This window comes from Lolium rigidum, chromosome 2, assembly GCF_022539505.1.
Source record: "Lolium rigidum isolate FL_2022 chromosome 2, APGP_CSIRO_Lrig_0.1, whole genome shotgun sequence".
NCBI lineage: Eukaryota > Viridiplantae > Streptophyta > Magnoliopsida > Poales > Poaceae > Lolium > Lolium rigidum.
The window spans coordinates 50,670,678-50,677,056 of record NC_061509.1 but is presented as its reverse complement, the minus strand read 5'-3'; positions in this window follow the sequence as shown (position 1 = coordinate 50,677,056).

Below are 6,379 nucleotides of genomic sequence, written 5' to 3'. Positions count from 1 at the left end.
TATGTGAAGGACATGTCTAGCAAACCGAAGAAAAGAAAAGAAAGGCAAGAGGACACATCATACGATGAGCCAAAGCGGCACATAGTTCTTTCGGGAAAAAGAAACATCGTGGGAGTAGAGGACAAGACAGACATGTCGGAAGATTATAATAAGTTTGATGATATTCCACCCTTCAAGGTGAAAACTGACCCAAGCATCATCTTAAATAATGAAGATTGTCCATGGTTGCGTCGCAGTCAGAAGAAAGGGAAACAGATGAAGAAAACTCGGAAAACTAGCTAGATAGGGATCATAACTTGTGTATCTCAATATGGAAATCACTTTTGTGTAATGATGTTAACAATGGAGCTTTCACGGGCTTGCATGGAAATTTTTCCAAGGCGGAACTTCCGAATATGCCATATATAGGGCATGTGCACCAAGGGCATATTCGAGAAGTTCCGCCAGGGAGATTTCCCTATCCTTCCACAACATTGTTAGAGGAGATGGAGTCTTTCACGGGCTTCCAGGGAAATTTTTGCGAGGCGGAACTTCCGAAGATGCCATAGGTCGTGTGCACCAAGGGCATCTTCGAGAAGTTCCGCCACGGGAGATTTCCCAACCCTTTCCTCCATCCATGGGGATGAAACTCTCCATCCATGTTGGCTTGTTGAGCTGCTTGCCATGGCGATGCTCCTTTTATAGGCACGGCGCCGCTTCTACTTTGTCTTCTTCCTTCGAGCAGGGCGTCGTGCGCTACATGCTTTATCTCATCGAGCAGGGCGTCCTTATCATGCCGACAGCTTTAGTACCGGTTGCACCCACCAGCCGGTACTAAAGGTTACCCACGCGTCCTTATCCCACCGACAGCTTTGTTACATGACAGAAAACCACCTTTAGTACCGGTTGCACCCACCAGCCGGTACTAAAGGTTACCCACCCGTCCTTATCCCACCGACAGCTTTGTTACATGACAGAAAACCACCTTTAGTACCGGTTGCACCCACCAGCCGGTACTAAAAGGTTACCCACGCGTCCTTATCCCACCGACAGACTTTGTTACATGACGTAAAACCACCTTTAGTACCGGTTGCACCTACCAGCCGGTACTAAAGGTTACCCACGCGTCCTTATCCCACCGACAGCTTTGTTACATGACAGAAAACCACCTTTAGTACCGGTTGCACCCACCAGCCGGTACTAAAGGGTTTCCCGCCTATTTTTTCACCGCCTCCGTCATCCCGCCATTTTTTCACTATATATATGTAGGCTTGGCCTCCATTTACATATCACATCTAGACTCATATCTGCAAACCTCATCATTCTCTCCCATGGCTTCCATCGTATATCTAACCCCTCGGGAGGCGGAGGCGCTTTGCGCCTCGAACTACCCCTCGCCCGCCGGGCTACCGCGTCCCGACCGGCCGGTTGCTAAGCGTCGGAGGCGTACCGGTCCCTCCAGTCCCTCTAGGTGTGGCGCGCGAGATGGCCATCACGAACCACTACTACTTCGAGCTCACGCCGGAGCAGCGGAGGAATCCCCGGTGGCATCCCGACTACAGCCCGACTTGGGAAAGCTTCTTCATCAATCGGCGTGAGAGGGCGCTTGCCGTGCACGAGGAGGGCGGCCCGCCTCCTTCGAACTTCAACGAGGCCGGCCGTCGGCCGTGGTGGCGCGGCCGGACTCTCCAGGCGTCATGGCCTACCGTGGCCCCCGCCTGCGCTACCCTCAGTCCCAGCCCACGCGTGCTCTCCCACCGAGGTTCGACTACCGCGACCCCGATGCCAGCGACGATGATGACGGCGACTACGACGACTACAGTGGCGAGTACTATAGGGCTAGGCACGAGTATGACTGAATGACTCCAACAGTCAAATCTGGCCATGTATCTTAATTTTCAGTTGAGCTACTTTTAATTCGAGTTCAATCGTAACAAAATTGTATTCCCACCCTTTCTTTCTCGCCTTTTTTCTCCCACGCGCGGCATCGTGACGGGCAAGTTTCCCGCGCGACGTCGGGGCGGGAAACTTTCCCGCGCGGACGGCGTCGTGGCGGGAGTAAAGAAAAGAAATAGAAAAGAAACAGAAAAGAAAAGGAAAAAATAAATAGAAAATAAAAGAAAAGGAAACAGGAAAAGAAAAGAAAAGAAAAAGAAAAGAAAAAGAAAAGAAAAAGAAAAGAAAAAGAAAAGCAATAGAAAAAATAAATAGAAAATAAATAGAAAAGAAAAAGAAAAGCAAAAGAAAAGCAAAAGAAAAAATAAATAGAAAAGCAATAGAAAAAATAAATAAAAAAGAAATAGAAAAGAAAATAAATAGAAAAAAAAGAAAAAGAAAAGCAATAGAAAATAATAAATAGAAAAGAAAACAAAAAATAAAAGCAATAGAAACTATAAATAGAAAAGAAAAGAAAAGAAAATAATAAATAGAAAATAAATAGAAAAGAAAAGAAAAGAAAAGAAAAGAAACAGAGAAGAAAAAATAAACAGAAAAGAAAAAGAAAAGAAAAAGAAACAGCAAAAGAAAAGAAAACAGAAAAAGAAAAAAGAAAAACAAAAAAAAACCTTTGGCACCGGTTGGTGCCACCAACCGGTACGAAAGGCCTTTCGTACCGGTTGGTGGCACCAACCGATGCCAAAGGTCGTTCCCGAGCATTTTGACTTAGCCGCGCGGCAAATCTCCCCCAAATCCCCCAAAATCTTCACGATGCCGCGCGCGCGCCGCCGTCGTCCACGCCGTCGAGCACCACGACGTCGCCGCCGTCGAGCACCACGCCGTCGAACTCCGCGCCGTCGCCGTTGCCATCGTCCGCGCGCTCGCCGTCGTCCACGCCGTCGAGCACCGCGCCGTCGAACTCCTCTCTCTCTCGCGCGCGCCGGCGGGTACGTACGTCCTCCACGCCGGCCGCCGCACCATGGCGCCGTCGGCGTCCCTCTCCCCTTGTCCTGCCCTCGCCCGCGCGCCGCACGCTGCCTCGCTGCGCTGCTCCGTCTAGGTCGGCGTCTCGCCGTGCGCTCCCGGCCTCCGCCTCGGCGCCGGCCGGGTCACGCCCGCAGGGTGTTCGACCCAATGCCGAGCCGCGCGTGCGCGGTGGTGGAGGCCGTGCGCCGGGGAGATCGAGGGAGGCCGTGCTCCGTCTAGGTCCGCGTCGGCACCCCGTCGGCGGTCGAGCCGGTAGACGAGGTCGTGGGGATGCGGAGCGGCACGAGCTTGCCGCCGGAGAAGAGCTGGTCGGCGGGGAGAATGGTGGACACCGCGGAGCACCCGGCGAGGAAGAACTCGAAGTCGGCGCTGGCCTTGCCCGGTCCCGCTCCCGCGGCCATGGACGCGTCCCTCCCGCCGCCGGCGTCGTCGAGGCTGAAGGAGACGCCGTTGAGTTTGAAGAGTTAAAAGGGGCAGCGAATATTAGAGTACCTATTTTCCTAAGTCAATGTAAAAGAAAAGAGTAGTATGTGTTCTCGAAAAATAAATATTTTTTGACAAACATGCATTAGTATTAATTCCGGAGAAAACAATCGATGAACAACGAAACATTTTTTAGAAATATAGAGTGGTGGAAGAACACATGCAAATGTGGGCCATTTGAAAATAAAATTGAGGAGTTACTGATGAAGTGCGGTAGGGGCGGACGCGGCCGACGAGCGCGTTCTGGATGTGGAGGTTGCGCACCCGCACGCCGGAGCACGAGTCGATGGTCACCGCCGTAGTAGATTTAGGGAAAGAAAAAATAGGACCACCGTAGTAGATTAAGAGAAAGAAGAGCGAGAGGAGGAACACCGAGTCCATGGAGGAACACCGAGTCCATGGAGGAACGCCGAGTCCGTGGGTTAGGGTTAGGGTTTTTGCTTTCTTCATTTCAATTGTTATCCATCTAGCAATCTGTTATATGATCATGACAAGATGAATGAAATATAATTGCTTTCTTAATTTTGTAGTGACATTGAGCTATGGCGGACGGCACCTTCGTCCGAGATGAGGAGGGGGAAGAAGCGGTGCGAGAAATTGATATATGAGAGTGCCCGTGGGGCTGATGGAGATGAAACAGATTTTGCCGACTTTTTGAATGATTTCGGCGAGGGACTTGAGTCCGAACAAGTTAGAAGAGACAACGAAGTTTCCATAACAAACTCCGCCGAGGTGTATATTTATGTATCAAGTCTATGTTCATATCACTAGATGCATTCATTTATTTGTATTTCACTTATTAACGAATAATTTTTCTATTAGCCTTCGGAACATCGAGCAAGTCCGTTAAAACAAAACGAGGCCCGACGCGAGTTCTAAAGGGCGAGGGTAGGTTAGCCCTCACGGCATTTAAGGATAATGGTGAACCGGTGCATCCCAAAGATCACCGCACCAAATTTACAAGTCAAGCTGGAGTTCTTGTTAGGGACCATGTACCGATCAAGCATTCGAGAGTGGCATAAGCCGAAGAAAGCGGACAATGAAGCTAGTTATGTCAACGACGCGATGAAAAAGTTTCTTTGGGAAACTCTGCTGACACGCTTCAGCCTACCGGAAGACATGACGGAAGGCCAGAAGAATAAAGTCAAGGAATGGACTCTCAAGAAGATGGCCATACAATTCCAGACTTGGAAGAAAAATTTATGGGACAAATATAAGAATGAAGATCCAGAGTATTCGATGATAATCTAGTGAAGATAAAGGATCACTGGCAAGAATTTAAGAGGTATAAGCAATCGTCTACTTTTGTGTCTCGATCGGTCACAAATAAGAAAAATGCTGCAAAGAAGACAATTTGGCATCATATGGGGTCAGGTGGCTACAAGACTGCCATTCCGAGGTGGATAGCGTATGAAAATGAACCGATGGCTGCAGGAATCACTCCACGGACATGGGACCGGCCCGAACGGTCCAAGTTCCGGTTGTTCGCGCATGGGGCAGGGTTGGACCCAAAGACAGGGCTGATCGTTGCGAAGGGAAAATGGAAGGAAAAGATTGAGCAAATCGTACCGAAGCTTGTAGCTGCAATTGAACGAGGTTCGAAAGGGAGAGTACATTCCCGATAGAGAGAATGACGAGCTGACACTCGCTCTGGGGAATCCTGAACACGTTGGACGGGTACGAGCTCGCCCAGGTCTCACCATGAAGGAAGCGTTCCCAGAGTCCGCTGACACTTATAGAAGCCGTTCGCGGAAGAAGAAGAAGGACGCCGACATTGTAACGGAATTGTTAACTAGGGTGGAGGCGCTTGAGAAAAATCAGAGGCCACCCGACCAGCCGATGTTCCTACAGGATCCTCAAGCCGATGCCGCCCCATCTCAGCCGAAGAAGCGAGTGTGGGTTCCACGCATCTTGACGGATGTGGAGGAAGCTACCCCGTGGATTATGTCACGGAGAAGACAGATTGCGAGCTCTATATGTTATTCGGAACCGCGTCCGTTAAGGTGGCGGTCGGTTATGTTTACCCAAGTGAAGAAGGAGCAACGCACCACCATATGCCCATTCCACCTGGCTGTGTTCGTGTCGGGGTGGATGAAGTTGTTCCGGCTTTTGAATCAGTGGAGCTTGATATTCCTAGAGGTGACGATGAGAGGACACTTGCCGATGTCAAGCACGGTTTCGCTCTATGGCCCAAGAAACACATCGTCCCTCTGCAAAGGCCACCGACTCCTCATAGCAGTCCACATGAGCATCAAAGGCCTTCGACTCCTCCTCCTAGCAGTCCACATGAGCAGCAAAGTCCATACCTACCTGAGAGGGACCCCGGCGTGAGTCCACCACCTCGAGATCCTCCGCGTAAGACAGCGCCTGGTAAGCGGAATGGTACGCCGCCTAAGAAGAGATCTAGAAAGGAGAAACCACTGCCGCCTATTGAGAAGTTACCTTGGCAAAAAACTCCCGAGGAAAACCAGGAAGCCGTTGAGTCCCAGCTGAGGGCCTTTTTTGCTAAGAAAGAGCCAGAGATACCTTTTGAGAAGACACTAGATCCGGTGAAGGTTCGTCGTACAGTCGAGAATCTGTATAACCCCGAACCATCGCCGCCATCTGACTATAGGCGTTCTATTGAAAGGTCGTACGACCAAATGATGGAGGCGAAAAACCCCACTACCAGCTCGGGTATCGGGGAGATAAAAGGGATACACCAAGTCTACCAGCTCGGAGAACAACCCGTTAAATCGGTCCCCCCTCTAAAGGTGTTTGACGAGAAGGCCGTTCAAAGTTCTCGACAAATCTCAACCGATTACGCCATGGCTAAGGTAGTATATCAATATGTTCAAGGGAAAGATTTGGTCGAGAATCTCAGCAAGCTACCAACAAGTATGCGTAACTTGCATACGTGGTACGGTGTTGCCGCAAAGGGAGGGATGGAGACTATCATGGTACGAGTTAAGGAAGAGCACTACTTCCAAGAATACTCTGTGAGCGTTGACTTCTG